Raw genomic sequence first — 27,077 nt, forward strand, 5'->3', positions numbered from 1 at the left:
AATACAAGAAAAAAAGCATCTTTTAGCAATGATTTGGCTGGTAAGCACAAAACTATTTAATACTGTAGATTTCTCAAGGCTGGACAACAAGCCTACAGCGTGCCTAACTTTTTTCTCTGCACTTCTGAGTGGCATGCCCTAGGCTAGACCCCAGTGAGCTGAGCAAACGTTTAATGTTATTAAAGAGTACAGCTAAAGCTGAGAATTGGACAGGAGGCAATAATTAGACACGATGGACTGACAAGGAGAATTACACAGCCCTGATGTTCATAGGCCAAGGTGTGCTGATAGCACACAGTACAAACCACATACCACGATAAATGACAGAAATACCGTATGAAATATTCCTACACAGTGTGGAATGATAAAAGCTGTGCCAGAGTCACTGGTTTTTCACAATGAGGCTTCAATGCGTATAAGATATTATTGGGGACAAGTAGCAGAAACATTAGAAGCTTAAGCTACACAACAATCATGTATTTTAGCTATTAGTTCTAACTGTCCTCTCCCCAATTGCATGTACCAAATGCACAATTTTAAAACAATCACACATCTTTTACAACTGACAAATGCCAGAAATGAACACATACATGAACACCCACAGTTATTTAATAATTTGAAGGTCAACAACAAAATCTGGATTCTTCTTTTTTTTTCTCTGCGGTTAAAAGTAACATTTCTTTTCAACCAAAAATGAGAATCTGCTCCAACTATGATGAAACAGCAGCACAGAAAAGGGGAGAAGTGGATTATACAGTTAGTGGAAGCATCTTTCCTTCTCTGAGAGTTTTGCTCATAAGTCATTTGCTTGGAACCCATCCCTAGAACTGCTTGGCTTCAATGCACACAAACAAAATGTTCCCTACTCCTACCAAATGCTTTCACTAAGATTTAGGACAGTCTTATTTTAAAAACCCTCTCCTGGCACTGCCCAAGTGTTGTCATTGTCAGAAACAATAACCACATCATGCCTACATTAAAAATTTGGAAAGCATCAGGCATACTGACTAATTGTCAGTCAGTCTGCATGATGTGTCCAACATACAGCTGGAGGAATTAGAACTTTTCGTGCAAATGTAAAATATGAATGTAACATGTCAACAGATTTTTCAAATATAGAAATTATAGCACAATGGGTTGGTTACACGCTAAAAGAGCAATATTTAGGGATGGGAAGGAAAGCATTTCTGTGAGTTAGTGAAATAAAAGCAATTCTGCATTAAATGGCAAAAAAGATTTTGTTCATTGACCGCAGGTGGCGAGCTTTTCTCTTATTATTTGTCCGGAGTAATCTAAAGGGACTGCTAAAACTAGACAGAGTTTTAAACTGTGTTTCAGTCTTGCTCTTCCTGAACAATTTTGTTTGCATGAACTTTCTAGGAAAAGAGAATTGTGCCAGCATCAAGTAACATGGGTTTTGATCTGCAAAACGTTATGGAGGAAGTCCCCGATTTCCCAGTTCAAGTCCAGTCACTGAGAATTTGCCGAACTTTGCCAGACTTACAGTAGCGTAACTGAGCAGCTGTGCAAAATGAGCCCATCCAGGAACTTCTTAGATTAATCCTAACTTCCCAGGTAACTGGCCATCCCAGAGGTGAACATCAGACTCCCAAAGCATAGCATAGCTTAATCCATTTTAGCTGCAGGGTATAAACCACACTTGCACTGATGAAGAGGAAATAATGCTGATGTATATACAGTAAAAGAAACTGTAGCTCACATAAAGTGAAATGGTGCAGTCTAGCATTCAATGGGAAATCCTGTGTACATCCTCATACTGAAGCCAATATTTAGGTTCATTGGGTACAAAGTGGATTGGCGTAGGTCTTGAGAGAAAGGACACCCACTGTTCTGTTGGCTTTGTCTCCTCCACATTTGGTAGTAGGTTTTGATACAGTGCTTCAGGCTTGGAATAAATACCATGTTGTGAGTTTTGTGATTTTGACCCTATGTATTGACCAGCTACTAAACAGGAGCCACCTTTATATTTGCACACCACAGGGAAAATACTGTACACTACATTAGCATTTAACCGATCCAGTGTGTAATGTATGAACATTAAAAGCAAATTGCATGAACTACCGAAATCACAAACTATTCAATTTTCCTAATAAAAACAGCACTCTAAAGAGTTATCTTTTCTATAAGCCATGTTTTTTGCTTGGGCTCTCTGCTACTGTAAGTCTTTTTATCATCATAATTCGTTTCTCTGTTTCGATAAAAAAACACACTTAAGTGATCTCCAGCTTTTTTGAAAAAATGCTGCAGGAGGTTTCAAATTCAACACCATGCAGCTCCCCACCTTGTGTGCTTTGGATCTCTCTTCCTCACAGCTGCTTTTTTTAGGTGAAACAAAGTCTCAAACTGACTGAGAGACAAACCAGCCACCTTTTTTTGACTTGCACATGAAGGATAGTCCAACTTGGCATTTGGGACATATTCACAGAAAACAGAAGAGTCATTGTAGGTAATTCACATGGAAGGTTTAACTTGACTCAATTTAGAACAAAATCTATGCAGGAAAAAAATTAAAGGGTGCCCTATACAAAGTGAAATAATACTGTGTGCCAGTAAACGTAAATTAATTGTTATGCTACATGAGTGATATTCCTTATAGTTATCATATGATGTACATCAAGGAAGAACACATACTGTAGTTCTAAAGCACATTATAGCATCTTGATACCTTCACTTCTCTTAAGGGAAGATAAAGCTCAGCACACAACTTAATTCAACATCTTCAATCCTTTTTAATGAACTAAAAATCTCAAGCAGAAAATGAAGGGTGGAAGCAATGAACTTGCCTACTTTACAGCAAAACTCCACACTAGAGCTGAATCTCCTAGATATGAAGGGCAAGAGAGCAGCCAGACACAAAGATAATTAAAGGGTCAGGTGCCACAATGCCCAATAAGCATCTCCAGTTTGTTGCATCTTGCATCCAATCAGTGTGAAACTGAAACAAATCCTCATGTGGTAACAGAAGGACCAGAGTTTACTTTTCAGCACATACACTGTAGGATTGTCATGTTGATAAAGCCAACAGTGCCTTACATTAAAATTATTCCATTCAACTCCTCAGCACAGGTCTTCAAATCCGCAAGAGAGATCTGATGCAGGATTGTCCTTTCTCTGGAGCAGAGAGCTGCGTGCTGAGACACGAGACACCGAGTGAGGTGTGAACTGTCAGTTCAGGGAGCAGAAGGTCAACGATCCCTGCAGTGGGATAACATTGCTTTATAGTTTGCAAAGGATGAGCAAAGAACCACATTTGAATGATGGGTCTCTTTGCTAGTATGTGCAGAGCAAATTCAACACTGACAAGTGATGGGGCATGGGTCGTATTGTACAGCCACCTTTTTAATTTTAGTGGAAAGCGCTGTTAACAAACAGCACTGAGTCAGGAGTAAATCAACATCAGCAGTCAGGCTTCAGCAGTGATATCCTTGTCATATGTAAGACAAATGTGAAATTGGTACCTTCTCAGATGCTATGCAGTATCAAACGTGCAATCTCCCTTTGTCATTCAGAAAGCATTTTTGCTGCTGCAGCCCAACAGAAGGAAAACGTATTATTTTGATAACTTGTAAAAGTTCAGTGTTGCAATTTTACAGTTAATTATGTGTTCTCAGAGCTTAGTTTTGCAGTCACCATGGTTTCCATACTCTTCCATACTTGTAGTCCCCTATACTTCACTTTACAAGTTTTCCCACACTTTCCCACAGCAAAGCTTGGTTAGAAAACTTAACACTACCACTAATTGTCCAACACTCCAAAAGTAAGTAGGTGCAGCTTTTTAGCCTTTTGTTTACCTAATCTGGAAAGTCAATTCATGTGCAAGTGGCAAATGTGTTTCACTCATTGGAGTGAAGTTTGTGTTTTTTAAATTATCCAAGGCTACTGTACGCTATTCAGAAGAAAATTTGGGAAACCACAATTCTCAGTACTCGGCAGAAACTAATGGAAAGTCACTTAGGGCTCTTAAAGGAACATCCTCCTTTATTTTTCCAGGAGAGCTACAGAAAGTCCAATTATCCAGAAGACTGCGTTCACATTTCCGGAGAAAAAAAACTCCTTTCTCATTGTCTCATTGATAAATAAGAGTGATTTAAAAAGACATCTGAAAAGTAGCTGTGAATGTGAACGAGAATGCTGCATGTGGTTTCTGAGATAAGATAGTCAACCTAAAATGAGGAATCTGTTGTTCTACAGAACTGATTTTAATACCACAGCTAAAAGAGATTTGACTGCCTCTGAGAGGCAAGTAAGGATGTAAGCTGTATTTGACATACAGACACAACTCAGATAGTTACTCCAAAGCCTCTGGACTGTTGAGCAGATGAAGAAAGCTTTACTTAGCTCTTATTTACACAGATGAATAGACCCCCCCAAACCCCCCCAACACCTTCTTTCTGGTCCAGCAGATGAAGAAGAAATGAACCATCAGAGGAAAAATAAACAAAACCAAAGAAGTTACCCCTCTTTTAGGCTTATAGCCACAGTCACACAAGTCACTGGGGTCACAGAGGGTTAGAGCTTTGGAAGTGAAATGGTATTCTTACAGTGGTAGGAATAGGCTAGACTAAACAGTATCCTAGATGAAAAAACAACATTTAATCTGAAAGAGCCTGTATAAAAACAAAAGAAAAGAAAACTAGCATTCCTCCTGAAAGAGAATCCCCCTCTTCCATCTAAGGGACTGAGACTGCAAACTCCAAAAAAAAGTCACCTCTCATTCCATCTCTTATCACTAGCAAATCTATGTCCTACTAAAAACAAGCATTTCAGCTTTTAATTAAAAGCATGTCAGCATGACTCAAAGTGAAAAAAAGGAACAAACAAAGACAAAACAAAAATGAGAAAATAGCAACAATGAGTCTGACTTACCTCATAGCAGTAAGGCTGGAGGTGGCATTAGTGAAAGCTTCATACCTGGCTGGTTATCTTATTTTGGAATGTAGTGTAGTGTGTTAGAGTTGCAGTTCTGCCTTTACACAGTCCCTCTGTAATCTGTGTATGAAAAGAGAAGTCTTCATTACTGACCAAAGACTCAGGCTCTGAGCTCACGCCCCCTCCCATATGTCCTAGCCAGTAGCACGCTCCAGTTTGTATTGGCAGTGAGAGTGGGCCAAGCCAAGTAGAAAGTGATTTATCTGCCAAGAAAACCTCCAGCCACAGTGCCTGCCAACAGAGGGAGAGTGAGAGAGAGAGAGAGAGAGAGAGAGAGAGAGAGGGGAGAGGGAGAGAGAGAGAGAGAGAAGGGAAAAAAGAATAGAATCTATCTACTCACAACCTAGGGTGAAAGGAGACATTTGTGCCAGCCTACCAAACTTCACTTTTTAATCAGCACTGATGGGGAGGGGGGGTTAATTAAAACCAATGCTGTAACATATCAGATAATAGATTGTTTTGCTTTCTGATCTGGGAAACAATATGGTATAACACTGGATCTTTTCAGCTGCATCCAGACAATAAAATGCAGATAATCCCATCCCTTTTAATGCATGCTACACCTTTAAAAAAAAGTCTGTGCCTATCTGTCTTGGGTATTGTTATTTTCACCAGCAGTTATTTGAGTAAAGAGAAATGAACTCTATTTTTTTCCAGTGAAATGGTAATCTTTTGATCTGAGCACACTTATATCAGTCATATTGTTACTCATGGAATAATATCCACAAATATCTTTGTTCTTGATATTACATCTTTAGTAAAGAAAAAGGGAAATACCTCTGAATAACAAATAGAAAATAAAAATACTTTAGAGCACATTAAACTGTGCATGGCTTATTTCAAGTTTTGTACATGAGGAACGAACCATAAAATGTTGCTTTCTGAAGCAGCAGTTTTTAAAATATAAAAAATATGAAAAAATATTTAAACTGAGATTCCTGTATCTCTCAGTTCTCCTGGGCCTTTAATAGCAGATTAAGTAGCAAGATAGTTTTAAACTTTAGCACATAAAGTATATCACTGCATAATTAATATTTTTTTCACAACATTCATCGAAAAATTCCAACTTAAAAAAAATTCAACAGGTCTTCAAAAAGTGAACAATAATATAATTCGCCACTAGGGGGCTACAGTACCAGTTCTGCCCAGCTACAGTCTTCAACGGCAACTTACTGTAGCATCACAGACTGTTCGCTTAACCAATTCAGTCTTGCTCCCTGTCATTAGCTTGAAGACATAGCACCCACAGAAAAGGTAGAACTGACATGATGCATAATACATTACAGCACACTGTGTCTATCATACAAAATTACACTGATATTTATTGCAAGTAAAATTTCACATTTAGAAAACATAAATGTAAATGTAAATATACTGTAATTCATCCTTGTTGTTGCAGTAGTGATTTTTACCTAACAACCATTGGTATTGGTTTGTGTTAAGTGTCACAATAGTAAGTTTATATCAATCTTAATTCAGCACAATCTCAGAATTTACCGTATTATTCCAGGTTATAGTGTATTTTTTTGGCAGAACATAACATCATCATTACATTCTGACTATAAGACAAATACAGTATGTGATGCAATTCCCATGAATTCCCAGAGAAGAGATCTGCAATACAATGTTCCATCACTATCAACAATATTAATGAATTCAAATAATCTTAGTGATTTTGCGAATGCTTTAAAATGTATAGTATGTTTGTCAACTGAACAGAAAATGGGTCTACATGTTTATCAATTTATTTTAGAATTTGGCAGTTTTAAAGCGTTTCACTTTAGCAGAAGAATTAAAAAATTGCATGGATCTGGGCAATGCTGAAACTGTAATGAAACGCTGTCTAGGATTTGCAAAAAGAAGTAACTTTCAAGCTTTCCAATAGCCCATATTGAAGTTGCGTAACACCGAGGAGTGAATGAGAAGCTTTTCTCAAATAAAAGAGACTCTCCAGCTGTTCCACCAATTACTACTAAACAATCAAAAATTATGGCTTAAGCACACAATTGACGCAAGAGCTTTTCCTGACGAGAAAAAAAACAGATTCTCTTTTCTCTTAAGACCCATTTACCCTGATAACACCTTGACCAAGACCTGCAGCCATGGCCACAGAAGCCTCCTTCCTAAGATATTTAGTCAAAGAAATGAAACATAAGCAGCAGTAATCTGAAAACATGTCAAAGATTTTTAACATTTAGGCCTGCTTGGGAAGAACTGCTGGCAGGAGCAACGTGGTGAGTACTGAGTGGAATAAGTCGATGGACTCTTTATTCAAGAAGTGGGTTGACGCACAGGCTGCTCGGATCTGTATCATCACTGCTAAATTCAGCATATTCCATTCACAGGCACCTTTCACCAAACACAGCATGCTAGGTGATAAAAGGAATGCTACAAATGCTGCCTTCATAGCAATAGGATGTCTAATTCCCGAGTTAGCTGTGTGCACAGCAATATAAAACATTCATTTGTTCCAGATTTCTTTCGGCATGGAGAGCTGGTGCAAACAGATGCGCTGAACAAATGCAAACACAGGGAACCTGGATGCCTGTTGACATGGCGACCTGACGATGTTTACTCGCTAGGTCATGTTGGCTTGGAAGGAAGACTTTTCCCAGGAGAATTCCAGCCAATGCCTTTGGAAAGCACACGAGTCTATAGGGCTGGAGCCAGTAAGGAACACAGGGCTTTTCGTTCACAACTTTTGAGCCTGGAGTTACCACCCTTGGCCTGTTGGAGATTGGCCCTCAGCTGCCTGAGCTCAGTTCTACAGCCATCTCTACACTGCGCTGGCTCATTATCAGATAAGGGCTGTTCACACCTGTTTAGTCTGATGGGAAGAAAATTGGTAACATTTTAAGCGCCATCAATTAAGCAATTCTTACCCACATACTGTATCTGAAAGTAACCAACACTTATGAAATAATTTAGAATTGTGGAATAACATTTTTCAAGGTAGTTATAACACAGACTCCCACGTGTGCTGTATTAATCGCTGATTGAACATGAGATTTTCAGATCAGTTCCCTATAAGCAACTGTCACGATCATCATCCCTCCTCAAAGGGCGCTCTGACTCTTTCGTATTTTAGTTCATTACGTGCACCTGCCCCCTGTTTTTCCTGTTATTATTTAAGCCAGGAGCTCCCGCCATTCCTGGCTCAGCTCTGGAAGACGGACGCCACAGGGCTTGCCTATTCTCCGGGCTCGCTGGTAGTCCGAGGGCTGGTCTTATTCCCCGGCATCCTGACCGTCTGAGTCCAGGGCTCGGAGCGTCTGGCCTCGTTATCCTGTTCTTAACTCCCTGTTCCCGTTCCGGATCCCGTTCCGGATTTTAACCTCGTCTGTCTTGGATGGCTCTCCCGGCACCTGGACCCTGGACTGCGCCCCGGTTTCCCTTTTTGCACCGTTTGAACTTGTTCGCCTGCGCCACGCCCCCCGAGCACCAGATCACCGTCACGCCCCCCTGTCTGTCAAATGCCCTGATCCTCATCTTGTTTTCCCTGTTGTCCTTCTCCAGCTACTTCCGGATTATATTCCGGTCTGCATAGGGTCCTAAACTACGCGCTATACACCTGGACCGGCACCCCTGACAGCAACTAAATGAACTAGATGTGTCAAATGACCTCATCTCATTTGTAAGCATTCTTACAGTACATTTACTTTTAGGGCTTTTTTTATTAAATATTCCTAAATATGCACCTATAAACAAGAATCCAAATCACAAAAGAATGTGAACATTAGTGTTTTTATACAACTGAAGACAATCTGTTTTTAAAGCACAAGACACATCTTAACTGCTATTAACATATTCGTGTGGATACAAGTTTCATACATGTACTTTTATAAGAACCTGAAATGTTCCTAATAATCAAGAAGGTCTTTAGTTCTCTGTGTAGAGTTTAACATAAAATCATGATAAAATACAAATTCCAACAATTCCTGATTAACTTTAACATTGCATAAATTACCTTTAGGCAACTTACAAGATCAATTGCCTGGTTATTTTCTGCATAGCGTTTAGAACATTATTTGGACTTCTTGGCAATGATTACCTGTCCTCCTTGTGTAATAAATACAATATTGAGATGTTTCTTGTTCCAATAAATCGCAATCCAAACAACTGCAGTACAAGTGCAATGTTTCAGTTTTACTTTCACTTTTCAAAAAGGCCAATTCGGGTCATTATTTTACTATCTAAAACATAATGCTGGGAATATTATAGCATAATAACAGGACTACAAGGTTAGATCCTGAACCAGTTCCACAAGAGAACAATATGCAGTACTGTATATGAGGTCATTTCTTGAAACACAAATGTTATATAGTGCTTTCAGCATGGTTAACAATTGTACATTTTTTACAATTTTAGATTTTATAACTCCACTTTTTATATATTGCAATATAATTCAATCCTCCCATTTTTATAATGCTCATTTTAAAACCACCATAAAACTGACAAGGGTGTCCCATCTATTTTCACCCAGTAGGAGTGTAAACAAGTTGAGCACATTAAAGGCTACGAAATATTAAAAACAACTGATCTAAATTAGTTTTCTTGAAACAGACATCATACTTAATTGTTTGAGACAGTTTTTATACATATATGGGTAAATAATTAAAGAGATCAGAGGTTATTTCACAATATTCAAGAGGCTCCATCACAAAGCAGGATGCAGAAAAAAGCAAAGTGCAATAACCCCCTGAAAAAATCATTCTGTAAGAGGGATGTTTATGTGCTGCCATGGTGATGGTTTAAATTACTTCAGTATAAATAAGGAATGAATTAATTCAATTAGCAATAGATTACACAATTACAAGATTGGTTCTGTGAATCCACCATAAAAAAAATTGGTTTGAAGTCCAGTAGTAAGGACACACTTTATTCCAAAGGTGTCTTATATAGCCAGTATAACATTTCAGATACTGTACAGTATGACACTATAATAATACTCATAATTGTTTATGTAACAGGTACAGTACATAAGTGTTTATAAAAATGCACCTCATTTGTCACAGCAGGGGTCACAGCATGTGTGAGTGTTAGTGCCACGGTTACAACTAGGGATTAGGTTGGGGTCATCATGAATATTTATACACATGAATGGTAATAAAGGATTATTAATGTTATTAGAGCATAGTTATGTATCCTCCATGTAGGTGGTATACTGGCTGCATACGATGACATTCAAATAAAGCATTACATCTTGTCATGCTCAAGTGCCCAGAACACTGGAATCTTTTGTCCCTCCCTAGAAAGAAAAGGAAACTTACTTTTCTCAGATCACAGTGAATAATTCACTGTAATGCCTCAGGTGATGTATGCAACTCTCCTGCATAGGGTAAAACTGCAGGCAGTGCCAGCCATGTACTTAATACTCTGCCATTTCACACTATGCTGAAACCTCAGAATGACACTGCCAAGAAATTCATCTCCCTGATGGGCAACGGGCTCAACCGAAAACTCACAAATATGCAACACAGACAGCTCCTGAATGAACTCATTCTTCTGAAAGACAAAATCGAGAATTAGCTTCGCTATGCAGTGGAAATGGACTCCTATAATATGAGCATCACGGGGTTGTTTTGGGGAAATTTAAGCACAGCTTTAAGCACAGGTAGTATTTCCTTCTTTGAGTTATGCTGACAGAGGCTCCAGCAGAAAAGGTTTTCATTTCTAGAGGCAGGTCTAAGGAGAATAACGATTAATCTTTTTTTTCCCTTTTGTCCAGCATGGACAAGGCAGACAGCTTCATTCATCCTACATGGACACATCGCTAAAATATTTTACTCTGTTATTTAACTGTGTAACAATTAAACTGTATTTTGTTTTAAAGACACCTTTCTTCAAGTTCATTCATCATATCAAGTGTGCAGATCTGATGCACAAGTGAATGGATTACTTTAAGCCACAGGTTTCTGACACTGAGTTTCTAGTATTCTGTTGATCTCTCTCAGGCAGCCTCTGCTCTTTGCTCTTATTTCTTCCCTGAACAGCACTGGCTGATGACAGATTAGGAGGCTGACTGGCAGGTTGTCAACAGCTTCTGTTGGAGGCCGTGTGAGGCCAGAGCTTCTGTGTGCTTGTGTTTACCTATCAGGGTTGGGGCATAATTTGAGACAACGGATGAAAAACAGGGTGAAAAAAAAAGTTACTTCTCACAATCAGACAATGGGTGGCATCTCCCACATGCCAATGTCTTTTTTTTGGTAATCAAATGGAGTCTTCCCTTAACTCCTAATGTGTTCAAACTAGTCGATGTGGGTCAGTTTTTCACCAGTGTTCCGTCTCATTTCAGCTGAGTAGAAAACAGCAAAGTAAAATGGAATGGGAGTCCCCAGAAAGACAAAACAGTTATCCAGTATATGTGAGTATGCGTGCGTGTGGTGAGGTGCTCACCACTAGCAGGAGAAAGGTCTCTGATTATTACAGAAAGGGTTGTTTTTAAATTCAGAACTGAAGCTTTAGCTCTGCAGATGACAACTCTGACCCTTCTGATTCCCTCTAAACACCAGCAGACCTCCACCCACGCAAGCTGATGGATACTGCAGCCCCATTCTGTACAATCCAGTCGGCAAGGTATTCACCAGGGGGAATCCTGCTAATGAAAGAAAAACAGACGGGCTCACAGGCAAAGCCAGGGGGTGTGGTAACCTAAGAAGGCTGGGCTAGGCATCATGAATCAAGCCATTCAGTACAAACCAGCTCAGGACAACAACTCACAGAGCCCTGGAATTCAAGGACTCGGCACGCTGGTCCAGAGGCATGAATACATTAATGAAAATATGAAGAAGCATTTTTTTTTTAAATGCAAGGACATGAAATTACTAGTATTTTAATTGTGTTTGGAGATCACTTTTAACACTGCAACATGTCTTCTTTTGCTCTCTCTCCTCTGAGCCTCATATGGAGAATTTCTGACTGTTCTACATTTACAAGAAGGCAAAAAAAAGAAAGAATAATCAAACACAATTCATCCAAGTCGATTTGCTAATTACTGACCTTTTTGTTCGAAAGTATTGTGACATTTGTTTGATTTATGGATTCGAAGGTTTGCCAAAGCGGATGCCGTTGTGATCCTTGCGGTTTTGTTTTTGCTGTCTCTCGTCCAAGAAACATCCAAACAAACTTTAATTTTAATTCCTTTAGACTGACAAAACCCATTACAAATTGTAACACAATACGAACTGTACAGCGAAAGGGAAGGAGTAGCACTCGTATTAATGTTTCATTCACCGAAACTGTGCCGTGCGGCTTCGGGTGCTGCAACAAGCCTGAAATGGGAGTTCGGATCTCGTCTGAAGACGAGCTGTGCTTCTCTAGCTTTTTATGCAGTCATAGGAGGCTACACACTGTACTCATATTCAGACAGCTTCAGAAGAAACAAGATGATACACACATCGCTTCTCAACTAAAAGAGTGAGCTACTTTTCAAAGCTTCGGTTTAGGCATCGACTTGTTCTCAGTGATGAAGTGGAGCACCTCTAGCTTGCAAGCACGAAATCACGAGATGAAATCCCTGCAAGAAAAAAAAATAGTCGGACTCTCCCAATGGCGACCAACTTGTCTCCCATCTCAGCCCTGTTGTGGTCTTATGTGCTGTATGCTCTCTGCCAAGCTTTCTATAGTTGGCAGGTAAGTACAGTAAGTCCAAGCTACAAGCCAAGTGACTCACCGTGCCACAGATTATGCTAACTTCCAGCTCTTCCCCTCCTCCATTCCCACCCCGGCATAGTCCGGCATAGGACTATTCCACTTTCACATAGCTAGGCGGACTACAGCGACCGCAAACAAAGTGATCAACAGCACACAAATGGGCACCCACAGTCCTCCAGTCAGAAATGCAGAGCCCTAAGCCCCATCTGACACTGTCCCCCTTTTACTACACTTTGGGCAGCACATAACAGAGGACCCCACTTGTCAGAGGAGTATTTAGCCAGCATACGTATGTTCAGTAGAAATACATTGTAAACTTGCAAACTTTAAGTCCTTTACTTATCACTGCAGCTTTACTGCGAAAAAATAACAAGGAGGGAACACATGGCTTTGGGAATGAAAATCATAAATCTTCAAGCAGATGCATCTTGCTTTGGAGACTCAATATGGGGATTTTTGTCACACCGTTTTGCAATAAACGGTCTTGCTTTAAGTTTAATAGATGGCATGCCTGCTGAGTAGATAATCATAAATCTTTTACGTCACACTTTGCCTTTAAAAGCACTAGACACACCCTTTAGGAATGCTATTTAATGTATAAAATATGTTTCAACTGTCACGCCACATACAGTACGTGTACGTCAACTTTTATTTAAAAGAAAAACCCATTTTTATATTATGTAATATACCTCAAGCACAGTTGAGAACACAGTGGGTGGCACAATGGCTCATTGGCTTGCACTGCTTCCTTGCAGGGCTGGGACCCGAGTTTCATTCTCGGGTTGCTTCCTGAGTGGGGTTTGTTGCTCTCCCTGTGTTCACGTAGGTTTTACCAGGAGCTCCAGTATGGTTTTCACAAAGAGTACACAAATTGGTCTGAGCTCTGGCAAGACAACATGGCAAACTGGACTTTTAGTTTAATATCAATCAAATAATCTTTTCCGACTGTATCATGCCACCACTATTTCAAATCATGAAAAAATGGATTAACCCATACTTTTCATCTGGTCTTGGGACAATGTGACGTTAGTCTACAAGCCATATTATCTAAACCCTTTGATTAAACGAACAGAAGAAAAATGCAGCGTTTGGATGGAGCTTATAATTAAAGCCAGGAAGAAAGACAGGCTCCATTCCTACCAGCCAATTCTGACTGCAAGTGTAGAAATACAGGGCTTTTATCGAGTCTCTTCCACTGTTCACTGCTCTGACATGCCAATTACTCACTGCTGGTCCTGTCTGCATTCTTTCCAATCATTAGCTGCTACCTAACATTGTACTACACCACTGGTCCAGGCCATCTGCCTCTTTATCTCACTGTTGCCCTTGGACTGCGAAATCTCATGATTCACAGTGAGTATGAGTATTATTATAGTTCACCATGCTACCATCACCACACCTGTCATTTGGATACTGCTACCTGCTGCTTCTGAGGACAACTCAGACTCACTTCCACTTTCACAGCTAAGCCGTCACCCTTTGCCTTTCACCAATGCTCCGTAGCTGCTACCTGAATCTTCACACTGCTGATGCTGGACTGCTAAATCTCGCATTCAGCCTGTGAACTTAGTCCAGGACTCACAGACTCCAGCTACACGAGCTCAAGTGACTGTTCTCAGTGTATTACCTGCCCTTTGCCTTACAATGTGTTTAATCATTTTAAACTCGCAAAAGACTTGTGTCTTTTTGTAAACTATTTCCAACCTGAACCTCAGTACACTGGATCCTCCAGTTACCCACCATCTTTATTTTTCCTGCCTAAGATCTACTCTGGTTATTTGTCTGTTTTCAGGTTTGACTCTTGAAATAGAGCAGATTAATGCCATCTTATCAATAAATGTCCTATTTTCCCTTTTCAAATCTGCAGTATATTGAATGGTATGGCATGTATTCATTGTTATTGTTGCTAGTGAAAAGGGTAATTCTTTAGTTTTGTTTCTTTTATTGCTGCAAATTGCTGCACTCATATACTGTACATTCTGGAACAATGCCCTCAGTCTTTAGTGTGTGGGCACTAGGAACACAATCCTGACTTCTGTTTGTTGGATTACAGTGCACCACATTAGAGAACCAGCACCATCAATGTTTGTATTGCACGTAAAATATGCATCCTGGAATAGTAATCCATTGAAAATGGTTTTTAAACTCATTAACTGCAATTTGATTTGCAATATGAACCCACAGACACAAAGTTTACAGATGTTCCCATGACAGCTGACATGCCTAGTTACACAAAATGCTCTTTGAAGCAAGCTCATGTGATTATATCCCATGAAGAGTTAGATTCTTAATAGAATATGCTTTCATATTCTCCAGATATGAATGGGCTCACTGTATGGAGTACCTTGATTTCCATAAGTTACAGGACATTTAAAGAAACTAATATATTCTTTCTGTGTATCTAAAGGCACAAGGTTAATTTACATCCTTCTTCCAAAAATAAATGCAAAAAGGAAACAGTATTCAGCTCTCTACTATAAAAGGGCTATTTTAGCTCAGTGGGTTTGTAGATAGTGTCACAGTGTTTCATGGCTGTGCTATGACATTATGTTGCTTCTGAATGGTGAAGTGGTAGTCCATGAGGAAATAAAAATTTTAAATGACATTATACAGAAATATTCTGTTTGAATGCCCAGGTGAATTGATTTCTGTTGATTTTTCACTGAAAATGTTTTGAAAATATTTTTTTTCTTGCTCCTTTTTCAGTCCCATTGAAAATTTTAAGGGATACTTTCAGCACCTTCATTTTCATCTCTAGTTTTTACATTTTGAGACAACTACTGAGCACTTAACTTCAAATGTATTTGAACCTTGCATGCCGTCACTTCTTTTGTTTGAAGCTATTAGGAGTTGACTGACTCAACAGGTAAATTACAGAGTGATGCCGCATGGTCCTCAGTGGCCAGGGGTTTTCACCTCCCAGAAGATTATCTCCGGGTGATAATAACATTAGACAAGAGGAACAAGTTCCACTGAGAACTTTCATGTTTAGTCAATTATTGAATTGAAGCCTTGACTCGATCTGGGAGGTGGAGTGGTGGTCAGCTCTTGTCATCATCAATCAACATCACCCTAATTAGGTTCCAAATAAGTCCCGCCTTTAGCTATCCTTCCTCCTGCCCAGCCCCCCCCCCCCCCCCCACCACCACCACCTTTTAGCTGTTTGTCAGGAGTGTTTTCTGCCTGCGGTTCTTCGCCCTGTAAGGTCAATGAGGTAAAACATTTTCTAGGAGAGATGCAAAAGAGAGGACTCCAACATTAAGCCTTCATCTTGACTTCTAGAGTTCTAAAAAGCAAGATTCTTCTAAGCACAAAGGTCTCTTTTCTTCACCAAGGTCTAATTTGAAAACATGAAACATCAACCATTTTCTAGAAAAGACAAAACATACAGTACTGCAATTATGTAAAACAGGCAATTTGCAGTAACATAGAGAACAAATACTGTATTACTTGACAGGGGTACCATTAGAAATTTCATCCTGATATTAGGATGTTTTTAATGAAACTGCATATATAATTCATTTATAATTGATTCATCATCTTTGTTTAATGTATTTTACTATCATTTTGGTTCGCCCTCACAAGGTCGTAGGCTCTCTGCCATCCAAGTCCTGTATATATTTGCATCACTTAAATTAACATGCTTGGGTGCTTCTTGCTGCTTTAAAGACTTGATCTTCATGATATTTGCATAATTTTAATTAATCTGATGACCTGGCATTTTGCTGTTGAACATTTGGAAGAATGCTAAAGAGCTATCTAAAAACATGTACTGTCATTATGGTAGAGCGTCAGCATCAGACCTAGTTGAATCAAAGAACAGCATACAGTTACTGCTTTGGTACAGCTGTTTGTGACAATTCTGTTATGAAACCCTTCAAACACAGAGAAAGTAGAGTGAACCTTAGGTCACGTACTCTTCTAAATAAATACTGTATGTAAAGGCTTTAAAATACTGTGATCTCTCTAAAGTTTGAGCTCCCTGTAATTGACCCCAAAATACTTTCTAAAGAGCTTGCTAACCATTTAATTCGTGCTTATCCCTGGCTAGAAAAAAAAAATTGGCAAAGCTCCAGAAATGCCTAAACATATATTTAGTCATGTGCTCTCTTTACTTGGACAGAGCCATTGGATAATATCTGACTGTGAATAAACCACTTCCAGCTGCTGATGAGTCCATCCCAGCACTACTTCAGCCAACAAGAACAATGGTAAGAAAAGAAAAAGTCTAAATAAGGATGCATAACAATATATTGCTTTTTACAGTTGGCTATAGCAACAAATCATTTTACAGGCAAATGAGGACTGACTAAATTTAATGTAATTCTTCTCAACCACTTTATTCATATTCTATTCCTTAATGCACATACTGTATACTTGTAGTTTTTCCAGAATGATTTAATAGTAAATGTGAGAAAAAGAACCTATTAAATGAGAACTCCTAAGCTATGTTTTCAAACATATATTTTCTTGAATGTGATTTTATTCACAGCTTCAACATCCACAGTTCCACCAAGTAGGAGTGTAAGCACCTGTGTTTCACATTTACAGAACTGATACAAATATACATGTCTTTAACTTGTGTCTTTAAAAAAATGTCTTCTGAAAGTCTCATTTTTGGAATGGTGGAATCATCGCTATGTAAGTGGTATTCCCTTAATTTATTGGTTTTCTTGAATTTGTAAAGAAAAATGCCACCTCCTCAAGGATTCTTTCACTAGATATAAATCGTGGTTAATTGTTAGCTTATGGTTAATTATGACTAAGCTGGACACAACATCTCCATTACAGGACAGTTAATACCACTATAACCATAAACCCAGATTAGACAGAAATGTGGCAAAGCACACTGTGCCAGTTCCTTTCTAATATATACAAACATCTCTTCTGCATATAAATGGGACTGAACAAAATGCTTTACAGGAATTTGATACTGTGTGTTTTCTCAAAAAGGATGACCAGAGCAGTAAATGTTACCATAGAAATGTAATAAAACCTAAGCATCTTAAAGCCCACTCTCTAATTAATCAGTTATTCCAGTAATTAATTTTTTGGTGATCAAAACACAGAAGGATTAAGGTGGTAGTACTTAAACCAGGTAAACAAACCAGGTAAAGATGTGGTATCTAAAAGCCATAAGATATCTGCTGGATTTATCTACAAAGCACAGAGTATTTAGTGACAGGAGAGAAGCAGTTTTACTGTTCATTTATGACCTGAGGAAAGCGCTCACTTTTCAAAGCCAGAGCATCCAGCATGTGATTATGACCCTTTGGTATTTATTTTTATCCCCAGCTTCAAACAACCATATAACTTCATAAGGACTGAAGTTGCTTTTGTAACAGCACTCCTCTCCACAGCAGTTCTATACAGGTTTAAGCAAAATATAAATGCAGTACCAGCAAGACTCACACCTAATCCCACCTGGACAAACAGTGACACATGGCCTTTGTGTCTTATAGACAACATTCAGTTTCATAATGAAGTTCAGATGAGGTAAAATCACTTCTTTGATTTAATATAAACCATGTCCTTCAAGAACAAAACCAGAATTATTCTTTTTTAATAAAAAATGTCTAAAGACATTTTGGCTCAGCATTAAAGAAGGAAAGGAAGAAAAAGATTGAAAGATAAAAGACTTTAAGAGCTACGCTCACTCTTCAATTACTGATATTGGTGCAAAATCTGAGCATTTTTCCTCTGAAAAGTACAATTAAAAAAGCTGTTTTAAACACCTGAAATCTAATTTTATTTAATAGGTATTTGACAACATACTGTATTTGAGAAAAAAACTTGTTGTGCAGTACTTCACATTCCTTGTCAATATTTGTATAGTCACAGTTTCAGCAACATTATATTGACTTCATTATTACTTTAAAACACATTATTAATTTAAAAAATATAAAAATGCTAATGTATAAGAGCAGTCTTTCAATATATTACTGTTACACTAAGTAATCTGTGTCAGATAAAAGCTATTTCATATATTATTTTTCAGTCTTGAGCATGGCTAACACAACTCATGTGTTATGTGTCTGTAATAGTCAGTATATAACACGTTTTTTTTGCACTGTCACTGTACAATTTTAGAAGCTTGCCAGAATGCAAAAAAGCCAAAAGTCACACTGCATTGCACACAACAGCAGCAACACGTGGGGGGTTAATGTTAATAGAGCATGAGTTGGAATCTACTGCCTTATTTGCTCTTTAACACATTCATTTTGAGAGTGAAGTGACTTTGATCATTTAAAAAGGGCTGTTAGTTCACTCAACAACATCTACATACTGTACACATGATTACGTTTTCACTTGGCCTCCCTAAACGTCTGGACTGACAAAGCACAGTTGGCTTTTGTGAGACAATTGGTCTACAAATCTGGAACCACCAGTCTTCTATGAAGAAAACCTGTGCAAAGTCCTCCCCTACACAGCCCCTCCCTCATTCAGTGATCTTCCTGCAGCCTCCAGCCCTTACCATGGCAGGGGGGCAGGATGGGGGAGGGGGGGATCAGTAAACAGGTCTGTCTCAACAGTTCCACTTTACAGAAAACAGCAATGTAGGAAGAATGCCGCTTATCATGACATATAAGGTGATTTACAGGGATGCAAAGGAACCAGTAAAGGTTTATTCCACGCTGAAAAGAGAAGAAAGAAAACACAACGTTTCTTCTGTGGAGCCTTCTTCGGGTATGAGCCTTCCCACCTGATTTATAGGGATGTTTCATTTGAAGATTTCTTTTGCATGCAGTCTTAGGACACAATATTACTCGATGGATTTTATCCTTTTTTATATAAAACCCATTGATGAGTTCATTCAGCAGTTTCCTTTTGGAAAATGATTGGCAGAAGCACAGCTTACCCCTGCAGTAAATCATTTCTCAGGGTGAGGTCTCATCTACCGTATGCTAAACCATTCTTGGTCCCCCATGTCATCATCAAGAGACATTTAACGATTCATGTTGCAATTACAAACGTACTGTACTGTATCTGGTGGTGGTAGAGAAGCCCACCTAGTCACTAAACTCTGTGTTTCTATTAGTTACTTGTAGGTCATCCTACAAGCCCCACCCCCCCAAAAAAAATGGAAACACCATGGAAAATCCTTTTATTTCAGGACTCATATTGTTTATATTTCAGTTTAGTTTTAGGTATTCTGAACTAATGATCAAAATAATGATCATAAACCATTGCCAACTATTTCCACCCACTTTCGAAAGCTATGGGTATTCCCAATCTAACTTCCTTGTGCACTTAGGATTGCACCTCAAAACTATTGTTTTCCACTCACCATGTTATTATTTTTTATTTGCTGACCACTTTGGAAGCTTATGAGGCAATGCCTTTGCTATGCTACTGGCTAGCACAACTCATCTCATACCGTACGTGTCCCTCAGATATTATTATTATGGGTCACGAAACCACTATTGCTGTTACAAATACAATGGAAGCAAAAATTTGTGGCAGATCATTTGCGGCATCTATGTCATTTTGTAATCATTTCAATTAGCATTAAATTATAGGTTTTGCAACCAAATCCTAAAATATTAAATCATGATAATACAATATGAAGAGTATGAAGTCATGCAACACCTTACATATTTTATAGCATAACTATTAGATAGCTATTAACACACTGCCTCTTTACCCCTAAATTGTTGTATTCAATTAACTGTTAATTGTTTCTGTGTGTAGCTCTTTTAGCTGAAAGAATAGCTTACAAACAAAAAGAGCAAAAGAGCTGTATGCACATTATTCATGGCCTCTGACCTGTTCGCTTAAAAAAAATCAAAGCATCAATGTTATTTATACACTTAATTCAGGCTGTGATTGACTGGACTGCCCACAAATTAGTGCAATACTGTGATACTTTATAAAGCCGCATCCTTCACAACAAGCTAGATGTAGTATCAAATGTCATGAAATGAAATAAATCATCCAGATTGTTACAATCTAAATCGTTATATATTAAGAAAGACAGACAGGTAAAAGATATGAACTACAAATCAAAGTAAGACACTGTCTCAGAGCAATCAACTCCATGTACCCCAAGATAAAATGACAGTATGCTTTGAAAACTCTTGGCAACAATTTGATTTTTTCTGCACTTCCTTGAAAGAAAAATTGGCCTTGCAGGTATCTTTCAGTGACATATTTTCCAGCTGCGAAGAATATCAAGGTGATGATCTCAGGCCAACATTTTTCAAAATGAAATAAACCTTTAAAACCTCTAAGTTATGGACAGGAATTTAGATCAAGATATGAGCTGGGCTGCAGGCATATTCCTAAGGACTCAAACAAATTCCTGCACAAAAAGGACCAAAATATAATTGCTTCTATTAAAAAACCCCAAATATATACAGGATAGCCAGAAAATCTTAAAGACTCAACACAGAAACAGAGTGAGGCTTCTTACATTGTGCAAATTGCACTGTAACCTTTTGGGAGAAAGAAATGGTATGTTCATGTGGGTATCCTCCAGGTGCTCCGGCTTCCTCCCACAGTCCAGAGACATCCTGGTAGGTTCATTGGCTTCTGGGAAAATGTGCCCTGCTGTCTGTGTGTGAGTGTTTGTGTTTGTCTGCCCATCCAGGGTGTATTCTGCCTTGTGGTTGTTGCTTGCCAGGATAGACTCTTACTCCCCTGCAAACCTGTATTGGATGAAGAGGTAAGATAATGGATGGATAAAAGGAAAATAACATCAGAGCGCCTGGCCTCGTCATCCTGTTTTTATTCCCTGTCCCTGCATCGGATCCTGTTCCGGTTTTTAACCTTGTCTTGTTTATCTCGTTTGGATCACCAGGATATGGACTTTTGGACTTCGCCCCAGATTTCCCCCCTGAACTCCTTGGACTTGATCGCCCTGGCTATGCCCCCAAAACACCAGTTCACCATCGTCACACACCCCTGTCTGTCAACCCCTCCTCATCCTTGTCTTCTCCTCCCCGTTGTCCTTCTCCACTTACTTCCGGATTATACCGTCTGCATAGGGTCTAGAATTATGCTTCATGGGAGCCAGGACCGGCAAAACCAAACTGTCCAATGCATAAACTACACAAATGTGCATCTAGGCTTATCAATTGCAGGTTCTACCACTGAGAGAAGATACCGTGATGTCTAGCAAGTGTAATTTCCTGATTTCTGAGAATCCACTGTCTTAGTATTGTTTAAGCTGGCACTTATTTCATTCAAGATGGTAAGTCGTTCATCTGCAAAGCCAAATGTTAACCAGACATAGAGTTCTGTCCAAAAATACAGTTGTTCCACTTTGTAACTATTTGTATTTATATAATCAAGGACTTTGCCTTGGCTTAAATTTCAGTAATTCCAAAAGTGCTGTAAATAATTCAGTTACTGAATCACACTACTTTGTAATTTGTGCTATTTGAACAAAAACAAAGCTTTGAGTGTAGGATTGTTTGTTCATCTCCTTGGTCTCTTCATTAGAGACTTCATGAGGAAACTTTCTTTTTTAGTTTGATTCGAAAGGACTTCAAATAGGAAGCATTTCTTCACTCGAACGTTTTGTGTGAGTCTGGGACAAACAACCCAGCCCAAACAACAATACAACCCAGTATTGAAGCTCATTCCCTGCTATCCTTCAAGAAATGCCTAGAACAGCTCTTTGGACCAACAGGCTACTAGCAAACAAATAAGCAAGAGTTCTCACATCTGAAGCTGTTTTTATGTTCTTTAAAGCAACTTTACTTACAGATAATATTGGCCCAGAAACCACCCTTGACTTTTTGCCTTGTTATCAACAGTTTCATTAAGCCTTGGAAAGTGTTCTACTCATCAAAAGAAGCTCTGGTTTCTTTACGTATTATAATATGACTGCTTGCCACTGCCTCGCAGATGAATGAAAATAATTTTTGACTAAAAGGTAACACATGTATTTGCATTGTTAGGGCCAGAGGAATTTGGATCAGGGTAGCACAGATTGCATGGTCTCTGTATTCAGGAAAAACTAAAGTCTAAAGTCATGGGGTATGCATAGCTGGATTTGCAACTTTTATTGTGCTGTATTACTATACTTTTTATAGTTGACAGATACTTTTATCCCCTGCAACTTGCATATGCATAAATTAATACAATAGAGTATTTTACCAGAGCAATTTGGTACCTTGCTCAAGGTTACAACAACAGTGGACATCTGGTATTTGAACCATAACCTTCTAGTTATGAACCTAACCACACCTTCAGACTGCCTCTGTCTGGCAGCAAAAGAAAGTCAAACAAATATGGTTTAGTGTACAGTTGCACTTGCTACATTAATAATATAGAGAACATTGGGGATCGAGGGATCCAACAGTACTGTCTGAGGTTTGTGTAGATAGCCTTTTTTCCTAAACCCAAAACCTGTGAGGTTCATTTTCTAAGAATAAGACAGAGGAAGATGGAGAAAGGTCTGAGATTAAAATTTACAGTTCTAAAATAAGGACAGAGAAATAGAATAATTCTGCAAAATATTAGTACCAACCCAGAGAAGGATCTTTAGTTGTGCGTGTGATTTTGACAGACATGCATTCACACAGCTGTGTCAAAATGGAATTATCAGACGTATAGCTGTTTAATTAAATATTTTATTTTTTACACACTTATATAACTATAAGATGTTGGCTCAAAATAACTAATCTTCATGAAATAACAATGAATTTAAACTCATGTTTACTAGTTATATTTTACAATCTGAAAGATGAAAAACATTTAAAAATGAGCTTTAACATTTCTGCAACTAATAAGAGCAGCTAATTAATAACAGAACATTAGATAGACTATTGCATAAGCTATAGAGTACAAACTCACAATGGCAGAATCTTGGACAAATGATCTGTTCAGGGAAATGAGATTAAGTTCATACTGGGCGTATTCACCTACAGAACAAAGCTTTCTTACAAACGGCCAGAGGAAGATTACAGACCTTAGTGTGGACACTCCAACTCTGAGTCTTCTGGCACATCCGATAAAGTTGCGTGACAAACTGTGTCACTTTCACTTCAAAGTTGCTAACAACACCATTATAATTAATCACTGAAGAATTCAAATCTGCTTTACAGCTGTTTTACATCCCAATATGGCTACTTCATTTCTGAACATAATTTAGGGAGTTGATTATAATGGACAAACTGTCTTGAACATTTACCAATGCCTTTTTTATTTATTGGATGCTGACAGTATGTGCAATTTGAGTTTCTTGGTCAAAGAATATTCTACAGTTTGCAACACGCTATATAGCAGATACATAAGCATAGTTCTGTATAAATAAAAATATTAAGAAATGAGTATTTACAAAAAGGCTGCAATACTACAAAGGTGACATTTAATGGCAATATCAAAGCACATCAAAAATACTTTGTCGTCTGTATAGTAATCCACTTCTTAAGCAACTTCTTCATATTTTCTAACATTTTTTAAAATTATTTTTAGAAATTTCTGATTTCTTATCTACACTTGAGAGAACTAAGGATAGGGAGCAACAAAAAATGAGAACAAATAGGTAAAACTGCAAACAATTTCTGAAGTTAAGAAAAAAGCAGAGGTTAATTCCACACTGAAAAGTAGCAAGAATAGCAGAATGAAAGAAAAAACACAACTTTTCAGTTGTGAAGCCTCCTTCAGGTGTGCTCAAAGCTGAATTGTCATGCTTGTTTCTTTCTTTTTATATTCCAGAGGGGAATGAACTTGCAGGTCGCACACTAACACAGCTCCCTACTCAATCCTTAACAAAGGTCAATTCGGAAAAAGGGTAGGTTATTTCTTAATAACCCATACCTTTAAAATGAATTGGCAACAAGATGAGCTAATGATATACATATTTGTTACAATAAAATAAAGAAAACCACTGCTTCATTAAACCTCTACGTGGCAAACATTTTGAAAGATGGGGATGATCCGCACCAAATAATATTACACAGGTAGGAAAATCTAGCTTTTGAAGCTATAAAAGCCAAGTGCCAAGTCAATTCCTTGCCTGTGGAAGGACATACTTATTACAGTGCACCAGCAATGTGCTCTAAACAAATAAAAGTGGCTATAGACGACCTTAAAAAGAAATACAAGTCACCCGGCTAATTCTGTTATTTTAACCATTAAGTCAGGTTTGTTTATCAGTTGCCCCGTGTTTCTGTAATGCAATCTTTTTTTTCTGTGGGGTTTACATGTGTTGCACAGGAAACCAAGTGGAGGAAAAATAACACAAAATGAGTGGTATAAAATGAGCAATCAGTGTTCTTTTCTGTTCAAATGCCCTGAAACAATGAAATATAATCCTCCCCCCCAATCATGGCCTGAAACTGAGGGATGTAAAATTGCTTTGGGATCCAAGACATAATGAACCACAGAGCACAACTCCAATGGGTGCTTGACTGCTAATTGCGCTGAACTCAACAATGGACTCATCAAGGGACTGAAATGTTTGCGCAAGTACATTAATTGCTCTGCTGTGCCTTGCTGTGCAAATCAGAGAAACAAGTGGTACCACGACAGACTGTAATTTTTTCATCTTATGCTCTTATTTGATCATTTGCATTTTATTTCCTGTGCTATAACCCTGGTGCCTCAATTTCTGCTATCCCTTCTGATACACACATGTCAGGAGAGGTAGCCAGGGCATGCTTAGCCAGACGGAATGCTGCTTTGCATCGTTGAATGAGTCTGTGATTTATGTGGCTGCTGTAGGGTTGCATGTGGCAAACAGATGGCGGCATTGTGCTCTTCTACCTTGCTAGTACACAGATTTAAGTCCCTCTTTATGAGGAGGCTTTGAAGGGTTGATATGCATTTAATGAGACAAATTGGCACATACCTGGTACCACTGTGGCCATCATTGGATCTTCTTTGGTTTTCAGCATCCTCTGCCATACCTTCGCCCCTCTCTACAATGCTTACTGTCATTAGGAAGAATGTAGAAATACTCTAGGGAAAGGACCTTCATTCTCTTAGATTAGACTGAATACCATGTCCTCCTCACAACCACCCAATTAAAAGAAAAAAACATCTAACCAAACTTCTGTTTTGCTGTTGAGAAACTTTGCTGAAATATCAAATCCTCAAGGCCTCTCTACACATCTCAGTGATTTCGCCCTAGTCTTTCAGTTCATCCCAAAGTGTCAGTGCAGATATCATGTCAAGATTTTGTTAGAGGAATGCTAAAAGAAGCACACATTTAAATGTCTTTACTTTACCATTAGCATCTTAAATAGTTTACAATACTACGTTAAGAAAAGCATGCCGGATTAAAACCGCATTAATCATACATTTTTAAATACCTACAGACTGGTGAATGCATTGTACAAAATCATACTAAAGGGTATAACACGCAAGAGTCACTATTGGATGTAATGAGGTACTGTACATCAGTCCCACAGTATGTCAGTCTTCCCAGATTGATATTATCAGTGGTTAACCAGCTGCTGTACTTGAGAGCGGACCTGACAGAAGTCAAGGTCTTCCACGGCATGTGCTTGACAGGCCAGTCACTTCTTGGCATGCTGCATTCCAGAGCGAAAACAGCAGGGCTCAGATTTCAGTTAGAAAACGGACAGAAGCAGCGCCCAGTGCTACATCACAGCCGCACACGCAAATCTAAACAAGTCTCGATCAGCATACAGTATCTTCGCCTTCCCATCCTAGAGGCTTAAGGCCAGTTCGGCAATAACACTGCTGGGCAGCAATGGATGAACCCGTTTTCTGAAATGTTTGTGGTAAATCATATGTTTCTACAGCTACTGTATATCACCCTGGCACTCACAACTGGCCACACACTGAAGCTAAACAGGTGTGAGCCTGGCCAGTACCTGGACGGGAGCTGCTGCCAGATCATCCAGGTGAGGCTACACATTGGTGGCGCTGGAGGGGAGTCCCTGTACAGAGCTTTGAGTGGAGTGTCAAGAAAAGCGCCGTATAAGTGTAAGGAATTATGTGTCAAGTGGACACTTCTGCAGATACCAATACGTTACCCTGTCCATAACCCAGGATCTATCATTAGGCCTTTTTATCCGTATTTGTACTGTACACCTGCTTTGCTGACCACGGTATATTTGATTGGTAAGTAGGAATAGTAGTTTAGTATATTAAAACTTCAGTTAATATCAACTAATATTTCACAGACTATAAAAGCAGAAAACTCTAAGTCCATTAATGAATTTTTTACATACTGTATTAAGAAGACCTCCAAAACATTTAAGATCATAATTTCTGTAATCTGAGTTCTGATTAGATTCTGTGCCACTATGTCACTTTCACAATGCATTTAAATTTGGTCACAACTGCAACTTTGACTTTAATTTTCTGATTGTAGAAAAAAATGTGAAGGTTAAACACAGGAAGAACTGGCATGTACAAAAGCGTATCCATATGTTAATGTACATCTTGTACATACTGTATATTGTAATTTTATACAATATTTGCTTAGTAAAGGATAGTTCAGAGTATATGGTTCATGCATCAAGTACTGCTTAACTGATAGCACCAAACTG

General features: G+C 38.6%; 1 protein-coding gene across 2 annotated transcripts in view; it reads right to left on the reverse strand.

Annotated features, from left to right (window-relative positions):
- The window catches only part of znf469 (zinc finger protein 469), a 139,444-nt gene that overhangs the window by 68,297 nt on the left and 44,070 nt on the right, over positions 1 to 27,077 (reverse strand). The window contains exon 3 of one of the 2 annotated variants that reach the window (XM_088614268.1): positions 4,888 to 5,010. The exons of the other annotated variant lie outside the window; for it this stretch is intronic. The gene's annotated coding sequence lies outside the window, so the exon portion shown is untranslated. The remainder of the gene's footprint in view (positions 1 to 4,887; positions 5,011 to 27,077) is intronic. 2 annotated transcript variants of the gene reach the window in all.

Source organism: Lepisosteus platostomus, chromosome 20, assembly GCF_059453375.1.
Source record: "Lepisosteus platostomus isolate fLepPlt1 chromosome 20, fLepPlt1.hap1, whole genome shotgun sequence".
Classification (NCBI taxonomy): Eukaryota; Metazoa; Chordata; class Actinopteri; order Semionotiformes; family Lepisosteidae; genus Lepisosteus; species Lepisosteus platostomus.